Consider the following 17,449-nt stretch of genomic DNA (forward strand, 5'->3'; position numbering starts at 1 on the left):
GCTGGACCAGGATGTGTGTGATAAGCCTTGAGATCACATCACAATTCATTTTGCATCTACCGATATTGTTCTTTTCCGATGTACAGCTGAATCTTGTGTAGCTCAAACTCCAATAAAAATGGTAAGTATTATAGTACTTCAAAGGCTATGTCTCATTTCTTTTAGAATATATTAAAAGTCGTGTAGTTGACAGACCAAACTATGAGATCAGAACGTAGAATAAGGTGAGTTTTCGTAGTTTTTACGTTTAATATGCAACAATGACAGGCATCTTAGAAATACTGGACTCCACTAAATTCAGTAGAGTTACTCAGATTTACAGCAGATGAAGATCTGGTACTGTAGCTGCATACAATGGGCGTCGATAAACTGATCCAGAATCCACATAGTTAAGGCTTATCCTAGGGTCAAATGCAGTGTAAACTGGGTACCCAATCCTGATTCTCCTTTCACTTCCCCTGGTGTGAATCAGAAGTTACTCCACTACAGCTGTCCCAGTGTACCGCCATAGTAAGGTGGAAGAGAATCAGGCTTGTTAATAACTTTTAACCCTGTAATGGAACAGAAATTAGTGGAATTCAGATAAGACTGACAAACTTTTGTGCCCTGGGTTTGCTGCTGTTCTTAATTCCAGGACAATTTGTCTCTGTCCCTCTACAGAAGTCAGCCGCAAATTTCACTGCTTCAGCAGAACAGTAGGCTCTCTGCATGATCCCAATTATCACATCCCAGTTTTGGCTTCTTTGTCCTTGATGCAACTCAATACCAGACTGGCTGGCTTGCAAACAGAGCCTGCAGAGCTTCATGACACCTTGCCAGTAAACCACCTTCTCACCTAAAACTCTTGTGTACCTTGCATTTTTATTGGCTGTTTGCTTCCTTTTCTCATAGCTTCTGACCATAAAATATTGACCCTTGAGTTGTTTTTCCTGTGTGTGTGAAATGACTGATAATGATCTGTTACTATAAGTTGCACCCAGTGAACAGCAGGTGTTTTTTTTTGGTGGTGGTTGTTTTTTTCATTTTTGGTTTTTGGTAGTCTAAAGGTTTGAGATTGATTTTGTCATCTTTAGCCGTGAATGCTGTGTATATTTCCAGGCCTCATGGTTTGCCTTCATACTGGACCAAATCTCGCACATATTACTTATGTGAGGAGTCCGAAATGACTTCAGTGGTGTCGTGTTACAAATAAAGTCAGCAGGATTTTGCTCAACACTGGACCACATCCCCCGCTGGTGTATACTGGTGATATTCCATTGACTTCCCAGAGATTTAGGTCTTTGCACCACTTGAATATCTGTCCCATACTCTTGACAATTTCTGCTTCTTAGGGAAAAGCTTGAACATTTTCTCCTTGACCATAAGTGAGATCCAGATTCCCCTCTCACTTTACACCAGTTTTCCACTGTTGTAACTCTATTTACTTCAATTCACTTACTCCTGATTTGCAGGGGTATCAGAGGGTCATATGTAGTTTTCCCTTGAAATAAGAGAACAAAACAAAACAAACCTAACTCCAGGGGGGGAAAAACACTCTGACATTTGGTAACCCTTGGATCTGGATTCAAGCTTCGTAGAATAAGTCTATCCTCCACTAAAATAGTCTTTTGAAGTCTTTTAATGCTTTAGATGAGGCCAATCATCCATAGTTACCAAAAATCTAGAGAGTGAAACACTTAAATCTGGATTTAAACAATATCAAATATTAAGTGTAGTTTGGGTCTGTGGGGTTTTTTTGTTTCAGACCATCCTATAAGCAACAGTGATACTGTGGCTTTCCTGTACAAGCTCTGATGGAGCTTACGGAAGCCACCTCAGTTGCCAAATATACTCCAAGCTGGATGGATACTCCAAAATAATTTCAGTGAATACTTGCCCACATGTAAAAACAACTTTCAGTTGCCATTGTTCATCCCCCTTCTGTAGGGACTTTTGGGGAGTGTCACGCAGAGGAATGTTTAGGGCAAGTAGATTTTCAGTTTGAGCACTTGAGTGAATGCCCCAGACATGGTATGTTTTTAATACTGGATGGAACAGTGCATAAGAGTTCCCTTGTCTGAGCCATCATCCCAAGTGAGGAGATTTGGGATGTGTGGTTCAGAAATGAAAAGCTTTACCATTTTCTAAGGCTACGTCTAGACTACCCGCCGTATGGGCGGTTTAAAATCGATTGCTCGGGGATCGATATGTCGCGTCTCATCTAGATGCGATATATCGATCCCCGAGCGTTCTTATATCTATTCTAGAACTCCACCAACCCCAACGGAGTTGTGGAATCAACAGGGGGAGCCGTGGACATCGATCCCGCACGGTGAGGATGGGTGAGTAATCCGATATTAGATATTTGATTTCAGCTACGTTATTCACATAGCTGAAGTTGCGTATCTAAGATCGATTTCCCCCCGTAGTGTAGACCAGCCCTAAGATTTCCTACTCAAGGTATCTTTCCCCAACTTTGTACAAGATTCTTGGGGTCAAATCTTCCTACCCTTACAGAGTAGTCCCTTAGTAGCACCAATAGACCAGATGTGAAATTTTACTCATCTTGGTGAGCACTTGCTCACAAGGGCAGTGCCATTGGTTTCGGCATGGGAATGATGTTCACTAATGTAAGGATTGTCGAGTCCGGCCCATGGAGTCAACGGGGCTGTTTGAAAAGCAAGATACTCTATTGCACGAGCAAGGGTTGCAGAATCTATCCCCAAATGAAGGCAATCCATGCCCTGAAATGTGTACAATCAAGTCTCTGATTGTGGGGTCCTTATTCACCCTGGCGAGCACCGACTTATGAATGAAGTGCCATTGAAATCAATGGGAATGGAGTGCACAATCTGTCCCCTTAAGGAATGCAAACTGCCAAGTCAGGATGCACTGGAAAGCACAGAGGAAGGAGTAACTTGAGGCATTTCTTGTAGGCAGTTATTTTTTTGTCTTGTTTTATTCATATTTGGTTTCTATCAATTAATCGCCATATGCACAGACATACTACACCACTAGCCCTTTTATATTTGTATTCCTCCCTCCACCTCAAACACTGGCACTACATAACATTCAAAAATACCCAAGATAAAATACAAAACTGTGACTCATTACCCAGATCACATGACACCACTGCTCTTGGGCTTGTCTGCAAATGGATCAGAAGCCTTCTGCAGGATTGGCAGCCAAAACAGATTAGTTCATCACCCAGCAGCAAAAGGGATTCTTCTCTCTGCTCCAAGTGTTGCAAGGACATGAACCCATGAGAAGGTAGCGATGTATGACCAAACCTACAAGTGCTCCTCTCATCGTTCTCTTTAGGCAGCATATAAATGGTCACTTAGTTATTCTGTCCATTTAAATAAACAAAACAAAACACATGCATGGCTGCTGCGAGAAAACTGTTTGCTTGCTATTTTCCATTAGCTGGGCAGCGTCTTTAGTATTTGATCAGCCGCATGGGAGGCGCTCAGACTGTAGTTAACTGGATAGAAGGGGAGAAATATTGTCCATGACAAATGTAAGCCTTTCTCAATGTGCCTAATTGGCAGGACTTACATCCTTTAAGATTTATCCACAAGCCCCTCAAAGGAGACACCAGCTTAATAGTTTAAAGGGCCTCATTAGTACCAGCTGTTTGCTAGCTGGTTTACTTGTCTGACATCCAGCCCTTCCCCCAGCCACACACAAAAACCAGGATAAAGGATTTGGGGTGATGACGAATAGCCCTAAACCAGAGACAGACTGTAACAGTTTGGGGAGCATCAATCACGCACGGACTTAAAAACGATATACAACTAATCAGTAAGCAGTTGTACCCACCCCCTCCCAACAAAACATAGCAGAAAGAATGCAAGGAAGAAACCCCGGGGCAGATATCAGAGCTTCGCTGCCCGAGCCCCAATCTCTTTTCCACTTTTCTTTTTACATAAACCTTCATGTGCTGTGGTGTTCAGCAGGGAGTATTTAATTGGATGACCTTCCACTGAACTACAGAACAATTCATTAATGAAAATTGTTTCCCCAAAGACATGCCTTATGTAGGAGACACTACTGTAGTTTAAAGGCAGGAGACACAACCAAGTTGGGACAAGGGGTTTCTTTTTTTTCCTTTTTAACTTTCTCTGCTGACATGAAATTAATTTATTATTTAAACAAGGCTTTTAAAAAAGACCTCCTTTCATCCTCGCTAACTGTAAACATTCCCAGGGATCTGAATGCCTTGTCAATTGCCATTTATCTCTCTGTAATGACTCCCTGTTTCACTGCAAGGCCCAGTCCTTTCCCAGCAACTGGGTGAACAAAGCACTGTTTGTTGAAGTAATGAATGGTATCTTATTAATTATGGTATAGTGGGTTCTTCCTTCATTTGTGTTGTCAGGTAGAGTTTGTTAGTGTGAATGAGAAGCATGCAAAGCAAGCAGGAAGGGAGGAAAAATGTGCTCAAATCCTTAGGAGCCAGAAGTCCTGTATACAAGGGAGCTCTGGAATGGCTTGATCAACCCACCGGCAACCCCAGGACGGTGTAGTAGAAGGCCTGGAATGCTCAGCATGAGATCCCAGGATGTGACTCTTGGGCTGGAAGAAACCACTGTGAGAGATGATGAGTGATGGTTTATGCCATGATGCCAGTATGTCTCTGAAATTATCCCTTTCAGTTTAAATCCTCAGTCAGTCTAAATCAGCACTGAAGTCAATGGAACGATGCTGATTTACATCAGCTGGGAATCTGGCCCAGTAATCTAGAATTTAAAGCTGCAAAAACTCTACTATAGCTTATGTAGAGTGTCTGAGGCACAGGTGAAGGATGGGTCTCCAGTATTCATAATTACTGGGTGCTGGCTGTGTGTCACAGGGTGGAATTGGTCCTTGGGCCCCAGGATGGAGGTCTTGTGGCCCTGCCATACCCTGCCTAAGAAAATAGCAGTGAAGAGTGTCCCTCCAAGCTGCCCACAAAGACTGAGTGGGATGCAGTCAATCTGAAAGGACTGCAGGAAGCAGCCAGTCAGGGCCCAGCAGGCTAGTATAAAAAGAGCTGCAGAGTCAGGATGAGTTCAGTTCCTTGCTGGAGCTGGAGGAGCATGGATGGTGTGTGTGGCTGAGGGAGCTACAGAACCTTGGACAGAGCAGTGCTGGCAGAGACCAGAGGGAATGAGAAGGCGCTCTAGGCTGGCTGCTGAAACTCAACCAGTACAAGGCCCTGAGGTAAGATTGAAGAATGTGCTGGGACATGGAGTAGTGGGCAGGCCCAGGTCCCCCATTAGCTACCGGGGAAGTAGTCTGGATTTCTGATGCACCGCAAAAGGGGGGACTGAACTCTCTGAGTGGCCCTGGAGGAAAGCAGGGACCAGAAACCTGAGAGAGTGAAGACATTGCTTCCAGGGAGGGAACTCTGGGGTACTGCTCTATACCAGAGCAAGGACAATTTGACAGAGTCCAGAAGAGGCTGAGAGACAGTTCAAACCAGTGTATTGAGAGGTCCTGCTGGACTGATTGAGCAATTGATAGGGCTGCGGACAAACAGACGTTGCAGAGGGTGCTGAGAGGCCCCTGTTGGACTTGTAGCCTGGAAGGGGGTTGCTTTTTATTTCACATACAGATTATATGAGACTTGGCTGGAGGATTGAGTTACTAAAGACTCACCACAAAGCAGAGAGAAAAGGCAGACACACACACTCAGTGACTGAGATCTGAGCCAGGTCCAGAATTGAACCTCTGTGGTTACAGATCAGCCCCAGACACAAAATGGTGAAGACTAGTGGAGATCTAGCTACTTAAATCCAACCTGGAAAATTCTGATTGAATTTGGGGCGCCAGTTCTGTGCCTATAGAGATCAGTGATTGCCCACTGAAAGTACGTCTGCTTCTGGGGTGCAGAGCAGCAGCCATTCTGTACCAGCATCAATACACAACGACATCCGGGAGCAGAAGTGAAGATGAATGTAATCACCCACCTGAGGATTTGGTTGGGACAGCAGGGGGCAACACCACCTTTGCTCTAGCAAAAAGTGACAAGGGATCTTCCAGTGTCTACATGTTGCCAGTGGAACCTAAATTCTGAAGGACAGAGACTCAAAGCAGCACAGTGCCCCACGGCTGACAGATGGGGTAACCTTTCAAGGACTGAGTCAGAATGCAGCCACTGAATCGCTAATTCTGCATCCTGCAGAATCCTGGATTTTTCATGGCATCTCTCATCCCAGTACTGACTCAGCCCAGCCAAACTTAGTTTATGATGATTGGTGATATCACAATGTGTTCCTTGCTTTCCTGTGTCTCTGGAGGGTTAAACTAGAAATCCAGAGTGACAACTGCAGGGATGGAGCTCTGACTGAGTGTGTTTAGGTGAAGGGGTCTCAGACACTGTTTTCAGGGTCTACAGCGGGTGGATAGCAGCATCCCATGTCCCAAGGAAAGGTGTCAGTCAAGAGGTCTGCACTCAGACATGTACCTAAGGGTATGTCTTCTCTGTGATTAAAAAATCCATCTTTCTGTGCTTGATCAGTTGACTCAGGCTCACAGGGCTTGGGCTGCGGGGCTATAACATCACAGTGCAGATGTTCAGGGTCTGGCTGGTGCCGTGGCTCTGGGACCCTCCCTCCTCACAGGGTTTCAGCCATGGCTCCAGCCTGAGCTGAACCATCTAAACTGAAATTGTATAGCCCCCCAGCCTGAGCCCTGCGAGGCTTAGTCAGCTGACCCAGGCCAGCCATCGGTCTTTTATTGCAGTGTACACATACCCATTGAGACACAGAACTACAAACTTTAGACTAGACACTACCCATGCCCAGTTGGCTTGGAACATGTGAGACTCTGCAACTAGGTTTGCTCACAATGCACAGGTGACCATACAGAGGGATACCAGCTCCATTCCATTGCTACCACAAAGTGCATTCCCAGCATCCCTCAACCCACCCTCCTTCCCTCTTAGCACTAAGTGCCTAATACTACAGTATCATCCGCTGGTTCCTCCAAGCTCTCTCAATTCCCCATGCTTGTCCAGTATCTGCAGCTACCCCATGAACCTTGGAGTCCCCTTTTCCCCGATCATCCCTGACCTGAGCTACATATTTTCACTGCTGTTGGCTTCCTCAATCCTCGTCCTCCCGCTATCACTGAGGTCCTCGCCCCTTAGATTTGCAATATATTCTTCTGGATATATGACCACAGGCCACCATTATTATTATGTAACTCCTATTTGCTGAGTCCCATTATATACAAAGAAGCATGGGGTGCTAACCCTAATGCATGACTTGGCTGTACCCCCAAACTTTCTGGTGCGCCCAAGTTCAGCCCTGGAAAAGTCCATTAATGGCCTTCAGTGATGGAGAAACATTCTTTTGTTTACATTTTGTTGTTTCTGTCACCTTCTCCTGCTTCAACAATGCTAAATGAGTTGAGCATCTTGCCAAGAAATGTCAATGCTCCTATATTTAATGTACAGAAAATGCCTTATTCTTACAAACCTCAATGAGAAATAAGATTTCTCATGAGCCTTTTTAAACCTGGTCAGTTTAATGAGTGATGGTCTTTATATAATACTTGTTTCACTGATGCTGTACAATATAGATTTTCTGAAATCTGATGATGCTGGAACTAGGACACAGGTCAGAGTCCTATCTCACTTTCTGGAGTGCAGTTGATTGTGAAGGTAGAAAATCAATATACAATAAAGGTGGTACATGTTAAAACTAAATTGGAATAATTGATTTTTTCCCCCCTCAGGATCACTTAGATTCCTCCCCAAAATCTCTGTCTGGTTATAGAGAAATGTTTACTCTTCATTTAAGGTTTTACAGTGTAGTAAAAAGAGAGATAAAAATCCAAACTTTATCTGAAGGGGAAAAAACCAAATGCAGGAAAACACTGCATTTTAGATGCACTTTAAGGGGTCATTGCAGATACAATGCAATAAACTAGGGGAATTATTCTTTTCCCTTGTAACAGCTAAAAGTCAATGTAAATCTCTAAAGACACTGGGCCAGATCCTCAGCTGGTATAAATTAGCACAAATCTAGTCTGACCCATGCAGGTTAAGCAACACAGCAGACTAGTGCAGCAACCTTTGATTTCAGGAAACCTGGGTTCAAATCCTTCCTTGAGTCTGTCAGACTGACAGTCCGAGAGAGTGAGACATTCTCTGTCCACAGGACTAGAGCACCAGAAGCAGCAATGCAGGGCATAAACAAGTGTTGCCACCCTGCCCTACTCATGTGCCTCAACATTTGGGCGGGTGGGGGCTCTTGGGGTAGGAGGGTAGTTAAATTTTTCCGTGCTTTGTGAGGGCTAGGTTATGAGCTGGACTATTTTCCTGCAATTACAGCTCACATCATCTGCCTGTTTCCAAGTGTGAACGTAATTTGATGTGTAGTTATTGTATACTTGTTTACATCAGAAAATTAATCCACTTTGTTGCCTTTTTCAAGGTACAAAGACATCTGTACAGAACATACACAATAACATTCTAAGTGTTAATAGACCAAAGAATACAAATAGCATTAGACTGTAGTGACGTGATGTTCTGTGCTAACCGTACCCAACAATTCATATATCACGTTCCTAAGAAGAACATACATCTTGTTTCTGACAGCACCTACATGTTCATGGAACAGGAGTTACTGAGAGTTTACCTATTAGTATATATCCACAGTAAAGCTTAACGTAAGTGCAAGGCATCCTGGGTGTATGGTTCATAATTATGCCAGTTAACATGCATACAAAGTCTTCTAAAAATATGATATCACCTTATGCCTTGATTGCCATAATCTTTGTCCTCTCTGGCCTCCCAGATTCACTCTTCTTCATTCTATCCCAATCCATGCTGATGAAATCCTTTCTTTCACTAATTAAAATGAATCAGCCACTCTCAAATTAAGATTCCACAAACAACCTTCCTTAATTCTGGCCCCATTCAACACCCATCCTCTGTCCAGTAAGTAACAATCCTTTGGTACCAAAAATAACCCAACTCTCCATGCTCCATTCATTTTTTTTCCCACGTAAACTCTAAATCATCAGTACAACAGTGGTGCACACTGGAAATCAGTCAATATTTTCTTATGACAAGGTTCTAATAATGTGGTTTTAATTAAACTACAATCTATATGCAATCTTAATATTTTGAATAACTTATGCTTTACACCTACAAGTTTAAAAAAAAGTTACCAAGGCAAAGTCTGTAGTGGGTAAACCCTGTGTCACGCCACTGCAAAAGGTCCCTAGGTGTCCAGCTGATAATCAGAGGTGGTTGAAATTTTTCCAACAAAAATTCTTCTAATCAAAAAATGGCCTTTTGAACCCTGCCCTCGCCCCCCCCAAAAAAAAATACAAAAAAAAGGTTGTCCATTTTCAAAACTCGCAGAATGGAAATTGTCAACATTTTTCATAAAAAATCTTAGATTTTTTCCCAGCCATCTCTATAGGTAGCAGCTGTCTTTTGAAAACAAAAAGGATGGATGGATACATGGCTGTTTCCCTCTTTTAGCGACTCCTCACAGAAGTCAGTAGTGTTGCACTGTGGTAACTCAGCACAGCTTTCCAGACCACTGCCTCTTTGGCATCTGGGAAGATTGAAAATAGAGGTTAGATTTTTTTTTTTTAAACTCTTTGTCTGTGTGTTTCTCTAAAGGAAAAAGATGGTCTCACGGTCTGTAAGATCACAGCATGAACTGCAAAGAGGAAAAAATTGCAACAGGAGATGTTAACCCATTGAGCTAGATCCTTACCTAATGTAACTCAACGAAGCTCTATTGAAATGCAAGTGAAGTCAACAGAGCTACGCAGACTTTACACCAGTGAAGGATCTAGCTGTTAAAATTTAAAATGTTTGGAAATTTTCCATTTTATAGATTGGATGAAGGAAAAGGGCCTTCAAAAGTCCCCAGCTGTCGTTTTTTATTAGAATAACATCTTGTTTAACGCCCTATACATCATTTCAAGGCAAACTTGAATGAGAATAATAATGTTATTTATTAAACAAAGTCCACCATGGCATCCCTCTTGCTGTGCTCTGTATTCTAAGAGATGTTTCGGGACAAGAGGGCCTAGTAACAGGGGACTCAGAAGACCTGGATTCTATTCCCAGCTGTACAACTAACCAGCCATATTATACTAGGTAAGTTAATCCTTGTCTGTTTTCCTTTTTTCTGTCTTGTACATTAACATTTGTCAGCTCTTTGGTACAAAATCTGTCTCTTACTATGTTTATACAATTTCTAGCAGAGTAGGGTCCTGATCTTGTTTTGTGATTCTAGCTGTTATTGTAATATAAAATTTGATTCTGACATCAGTTTGCCTAGAATATCAAGCATCTTTAGATACTGTTTTATATTCGAGCAGTAGGAGGCAGTGTTCTTTAGTGATAATAACCTGGAACCCCAGAGCATCAGTACCAATGGGTTGTCTCTCTCTCTCTCTCCCAGGGGCTCACTGTATGACCCTGTACCAAATCAATAATCTCCCTCTGTTTCAGTGTATCCATCTTTGGGATGGGTATCTTAATACTTAACTATATCCTAAGGGTGTTGTGATGCTGTGCTAATTAATGGTTGTAAAATGCTTGCAGATCCCCAGAAGAAAGGAGCTTGATGACTTCCCAGCAGAATGCTAACAACCTACCACTGTGACAAAGCTCCCATGGTGTATGGCTTGGCAGAGAATGTATGATGATTATTTTAAGACAATTAGCTGATCAGATATTTAGCGCAGTTGGTAATTCTTATTTAACATGACCAATTTGCAAACGTACACACTTCAGTGCATGCACAGCTCTAACTGAAACATGTCTAGAAGGCAGACTCCTAAAGCAGGAACACGGGAGTGGTGCTGATATCGCTGTTAAACAAAGGTTAATTGATTAGCAATGAAATGATCCTGAGAAATGGAAAATTATCATTTATTTGGTCCCAGAATGGCCTGACCATGAACCAAGAGAGGGGGGTAAAAATAGATGTTCCCAAGAAGTATGATCTGGATGTACAAATATGCAGAAATGCAATAAATAAACCATCCTGCTAATTCTAGAGAAGGCAGTCACTCCTTCACGCCTGGTGATCCGGCTATATAGAGCATAGCATAAGACACAGTTCAAACAAAATTGGAAGTAACTTCTGCATTAGGGCTCATTTGAGACTGTTTGTTTTTCTGCAGTGAGTAATTATTTCAAATACCAGAGGGGTAGCCGTGTTAGTCTGGATCTGTGAAAGCAGCAAAGAATCCTGTGGCACCTTATAGACTAACAGACATTTTGGAGCATGAGCTTTCATGAGTGAATACCGCATGCATCCGACGAAGTGGGTATTCACCCACGAAAGCTCATGCTCCAAAATGTCTGTTAGTCTATAAGGTGCCACAGGATTCTTTGCTGCTTTATTTCAAATACATCTTTTTCATTAAAGAGATGTTGCCAAGCAGTTAAATAATGTACTTCAGGCTCTGTTAAACTGAAAACCGGGGTTGGGATGTTAAAAAGCCAAATGTTACTAGGAAGATGTGATTCAGAAAAGTCAGGGACCTACACTTTCAAAAGTCCTGATGGGCTTTGTATGCTCAACCTCCTGTACCTTACAGGTGCCTGATTTTCAGAAAGTGCTGAACACCATTTCGCTGAAAACCAGGCCTCTTTAAGGGGGGTCTCAAGCTAGGCACCCCAAAATCACTAATAGCTCTTTTAAAAATTTGACCGTTTTTTTAAATAATTATTGGTATAGTTTAAAACATCCCCCTGGAGTTACAGAAAGCAAGGCACAAAAGGAATCAGGTTAGTACATGAGAACAAGAAAATGAAACTGACTAGAAATCAATAGTGAAGCTGATCAATCTGATTTCATCGTGTAAACTGAGTGAAAGGCAAAAATGGCAAAAAAAATAAATAAATTAGGTTATTGAAAGAATTTTAAGAACCTAAGGGATAGTTTTGGTATCAAAAAGAGAAATATTAGTTTATTTACATAAATCACTTTTGTATGGATATAATCCCTAATTAAAATAATAGGTAAAAAGCCCATGGCCTTAGTGGTGGTGGATGATCCTGGTAGGGGGTCAATGGGGAAATATGCGGTTGCTAACTCAGCTGGACCAGTGTCGAGCAGCACAACTGGACCAGTGTCTGCTTCCCCTGGGCTCCTTACTATGAGCTCATGTAGAAGTTGTTCTGTTGCAGCTGGGCTCAGGCTCGCAGTCAGGTGGCCTTTCCTCCAACCTCTCCTTGGAGTCTTTGGTTTCCTCAGGCAGTAGATTTTTTGATCTTGTCTGTGGTGGGTTTCTAGACCTCCATGAGGGCTCAGCTGTCTGGGAGAGACATCTGCCTCCTTCCCCAGTCCAGCCGAAAGATTAGCTGGGCCCTAGTCTTAAACTTCCTGCCCACCCCTGGGCTTCATGTGAGGTGGGCGGTGTGGAGCTTAGCTGTGCCTCCCAAGGGAAGTTCCCCCTGCACTTGATGGAGTGCACTTTGTCTCACTACAATGTGACAAACCAAAGTGATAAGAGACTAATTTTTAGTTCCTAGCCCAGTATTACCAAACCCAAATGTTCAAAAAACATGAGTCAGAACTCAAACTCAAGAGATTTTTTCTGATAAAAATAAAATACATGTGGGGTTCTTTTTATTAGTCTTTGAGTCTTTGGCTCTCATGTTTTCTCTGCAATCTCAAGGCTGGAAATGTCTTTTTTTTTTTAAATTAATTGTAATTCTCATGTAATTGCATCATTCCAATAGCAGCGGTTTTAAGAAAACACCAAATATTGAGAGTCACAAGAGTTAGCAACACTGCTTGCTCCAGTCACATGATATGGATTAGGGTTAAAATACCCCCATCACACTGCACTTCAAACCATTGTCAGCCCTTCTATTCACCTTTCAGGTGAGGATAACAAACACCTTATCTATCTATCTTAAGTACTTATATGGCCCTGATCACAGTATTTGAGCACCTCATAATAAATAATGGATTTATCCTCCTAACATCCCAGTGAGGTAAGAAACTGCTTATCCCCATTTTACAGATTGGGAACCAGGAAAGAGGAGACAATTGTACTGGGGCCCCAAGCCCAGGAGCCCCCCACCCCCAAATGTCTGTGTAAATACATTAAAATGAGTGGGGATGGTGACCCAGTAAGCATGATGTACTTGACCCTCAAATGTCTCAGGAGGAACACAAAGGTTAAGTGATTCATGCGAGATGTCACATGCAGTCTATGGTGGAGCAGAGAATTGACGTTGGGTTTCTCAAGTCCTCAGCTAATACCCTATCATAACCTTAGTCCCAGATTTGGACCTTAGCGTCCAATATATGGGGGTTAGCATGAAAACCTCCAAGCTTAGTTACCAGCTTGGACCTGGTACCTGCTGCCACCACCCAAAAAATTAGAGTGTTTTGGGGCACTCTGGTCCCCCTGAAAAACCTTCCCTGGGGACCCCAAGACCCAAATCCCTTGAGTCTCACAACAAAGGGAAATAATCCTTTTTCCCTTCCCCCCTCCAGGTGCTCCTGGAGAGATACACAGACACAAGCTCTGTGAATCCAAACAGAGTGACTCCCCCTCTCCGTTCCCAGTCCTGGAAACCAAAAGCACTTTCCTATTCCCCCAGAGGGAATGCAAAATCAGGCTAGCAAATCCAACACACAGATCTCCCCGATTTCTTCCTCCCACCAATTCCCTGGTGAGTACAGACTCAATTTCCCTGAAATTTCCCAGTAAAGAAAACTTCAACAGGTCTGAAAAGAAAGCTTTATATAAAAAAGAAAGGAAAAACACATACAAATGGTCTCTCTGTATTAAGGTGACAAAAATACAGGGTCGATTGCTTAAAAGAATATTGAATAAACAGCCTTATTCAAAAAGAATACAAATCAAAGCACTCCAGCACTTATATTCATGCAAATACCAAAGAAAAGAAACCATATAACTTACTATCTGATCTCTTTGTCCATACACTTAGAAACAGAAGATTAGAAAACAGAACTACTTCTCCAAAGCTCAGAGAAAACAGACAGACAGACAAAGACTCAGACACAAACTTCCCTCCACCCAGAGTTGAAAAAATCCGGTTTCCTGATTGGTCCTCTGGTCAGGTGCTTCAGGTGAAAGAGACATTAACCCTTAGCTATCTGTTTATGACACGCCCCCCAAATTGCAGACAGTGGGGAAGCTCACTGGCGGCGATTTCCTTCTAGAACTTGAGAATAAACAGATTAATACAACACATGCACCTTTACATATACCCCTAAGTATATAACTAACAGACTTCTACATTTTAAGAACACTTTTTAACTACTGAATTCTGGGAAACTCTCACGGGAGAGTGCATCAGCTACTTTGTTAGAAGCTCCTGTGTTGTGCTGAATTTCAAAATCAAAATCTTGGAGAGCTAAACTCCAACGAAGAAGTTTCTTGTTGTTCCCCTTGGCAGTATGAAGCCACTTTAGTGCAGCATGGTCAGTTTGTAGTTGGAACCGCCGTCCCCAAACATATGGGCGTAGCTTTTCCAGGGCGTACACAATGGCATAGCATTCCTTTTCACTGACCGACCAGTGACTTTCCCTCTCAGACAGTTTCTTGCTGAGAAACATGACAGGATGGAAGTTGTGATCTGTTGCTTCCTGCATGAGCACTGCTCCTATACCACGCTCAGATGCATCTGTGGTTACTAGGAATGGCTTGTCAAAGTCCAGGGCCCTGAGCACAGGGTCAAACATGAGCATCACCTTAAGCTGGGTAAAGGCCTTTTGACACTCATCAGTCCACTTAACGGCATTTGGCTGGGTCTTTTTGGTCAGGTCGGTCAATGGGGCAGCGATTTGGCTGTAGTGTGGTACAAATCGCCTGTAGTATCCGGCCAAGCCTAAGAAGGATTGGACCTGCTTCTTGGACCGTGGGACAGGCCACTTTTGGATAGCATCCACCTTGGCCTGTAGGGGGTTTATGGTTCCTCGACCCACCTGGTGCCCCAGGTAAGTCACTCTGTTTTGGCCTATTTGACACTTTTTGGCCTTAACAGTTAGTCCTGCCTGCCTGATGCGCTCAAAGACCTTTTCCAGGTGTAGTAGGTGTTCGGGCCAGGAGTCTGAAAAAATGGCCACATCATTGAGGTAGGCAACTGCAAATTCTCCCAGTCCAGCTAGTAGACCATCTACCAGCCTCTGGAAGGTGGCGGGTGCATTTTGAAGGCCGAAAGGAAGGACATTGAATTCATACACCCCGCATGGGTGACGAATGCTGACCTCTCCTTGGCAGGTTCATCTAGCGGTACTTGCCAGTACCCCTTGGTTAAGTCTATTGTAGAGATGAACTGGGCACGTCCCAACTTTTCCAATAGCTCATCGGTGCGTGGCATTGGATAGTTGTCCGGACGAGTTACCGCATTTAGCTTACGGTAGTCCACGCAAAAGCGTATTTCCCCATCTGGTTTGGGTACCAGAACCACTGGAGATGCCCATGCACTGGTAGATGGACGGATTATACCCATCTGTAGCATGTTCTGGATCTCCCGTTCTATTGCAGCTTGGGCATGAGTAGACACCCAGTAGGGTGGGGTTCTGATTGGGTGAGCATTACCTGTATCAATGGAGTGGTATGCCCGTTCAGTCCGTCCTGGGGTGGCTGAGAACAATGGGGCGAAGCTAGTGCACAGCTCCTTGATTTGTTGCCGCTGTAGACGTTCCAGGGTGGTTGAGAGGTTCACCTCTTCCACGCCACCGTCTTTTTTCCCGTCGTAGTAGACACCGTCAGGCCACTCAGCATCATCTCCCTGGACTGTAAACTGACAAACCTGTAAGTCTCTGGAATAGAAAGGCTTGAGAGAATTAACATGGTACACTTTAGGCTTTAGTGAGGAATTGGGAAATGCTATGAGGTAGTTTACAGCTCCCAGGCGCTCTTGGACCGTGAAGGGCCCTTCCCATGATGCTTCCATCTTATGGGCCTGTTGCGCCTTCAAGACCATAACCTGGTCTCCTACCTTGAAGGAACGTTCTTTGGCATGTCTGTCATACCAGGCCTTTTGCTCTTCTTGAGCATCCTTTAGGTTCTCTCTAGCAAGGGCTAAAGAGTGTCGGAGGGTGCTTTGTAGGTTGCTTACAAAGTCCAGAATGTTAGTTCCTGGAGAAGGCGTAAACCCCTCCCATTGCTGCTTCACCAACTGTAATGGCCCCTTAACCTCGTGACCATACACAAGCTCAAATGTTGAAAACCCTAAACTGGGATGTGGTACAGCCCTGTAGGCAAACAGCAACTGCTGCAACACTAGGTCCCAATTATTGGAGAATTCGTTGATGAATTTTCGTATCATGGCCCCCAAAGTTCCATTGAACCTTTCCACCAGGCCATTGGTTTGATGGTGGTACGGGGTGGCAACCAAGTGATTCACCCCATGAGTTTCCCACAGTTTTTCCATGGTCCCTGCCAGGAAATTAGACCCTGAATCTGTAAGGATGTCGGAGGGCCAACCTACCCTGGCAAAGATGTCTATTAAGGCCAGGCACACAGTGTTAGCCCGGGTGTTGCCTAGAGCTACTGCTTCCGGCCATCGGGTAGCAAAGTCCACTAAAGTCAGTACGTACTGCTTTCCTCTGGGCGTCTTTTTTGGGAAAGGGCCCAGAATATCCACAGCTACTCGCTGAAATGGGACTTCAATTATGGGGAGTGGCTGGAGAGGGGCCTTGACCTGGTCTTGAGGCTTTCCCACTCTTTGGCATACCTCACAAGACCGGACATACTTGGCAACGTCCTTGCCCATCCCCTCCCAGTGGAAGGACTTCCCCAACAGGTCCTTGGTTCTGTTCACCCCAGAATGGCCACTGGGATGATCATGGGCTAAGCTTAAGAGCTTCCCCCGGTACTTAGTTGGAACTACCAACTGTTTTTGCGGCTGCCATTCTTCCCGGTGTCCACCAGAAAGAATTTCCTTGTATAAAAGTACTTGGTCTATAACAAACCGGGAGTGATTAGAAGAGCTGAGAGGCGGTGGGGTGCTCCGTGCCGCCGCCCAAGCTTTCTGAAGGCTGTCATCCGCTTCCTGCTCAGCCTGGAACTGTTCCCTTGAGGCTGGGGTCACCAGTTCTTCCTCAGACTGTGGACTTGGGCTTGGTCCCTCTGGAAGCGATGTAGGTGATGGGGTTGTTTCCGTTGCTGGTGAACCGCTCTCCGCTGGTGCACCTAAGGGTATTTCAGGCTCTGGCTGAGCCTTTTGGGTATGGCTGTCTTTGGCTTCTGCCAGTTCTGGCTCGCTGGCGCCCTCTGGCGTTGAGTTTGAAGACGTGGTTGCACTTGCTGGTGCTGGTTGCTGTTCCAGTTCCGGGCCTGGGACTGGAGATGCTGTGGCTGTTTCAGTGGTAGGCATGGAATCCGGGTCCACTACCTCTGTCTGGGTCTCTGGTAACACAGACGGGGCGTCTGTGGACGGTTCAGGAACAGGAATGGGTCTGGAAGCTTGCCGGGTTTGGCTACGTGTAACCATTCCCACTCTCTTGGC

The sequence above is a fragment of the Gopherus flavomarginatus genome, chromosome 6, assembly GCF_025201925.1.
Source record: "Gopherus flavomarginatus isolate rGopFla2 chromosome 6, rGopFla2.mat.asm, whole genome shotgun sequence".
Classification (NCBI taxonomy): domain Eukaryota; kingdom Metazoa; phylum Chordata; order Testudines; family Testudinidae; genus Gopherus; species Gopherus flavomarginatus.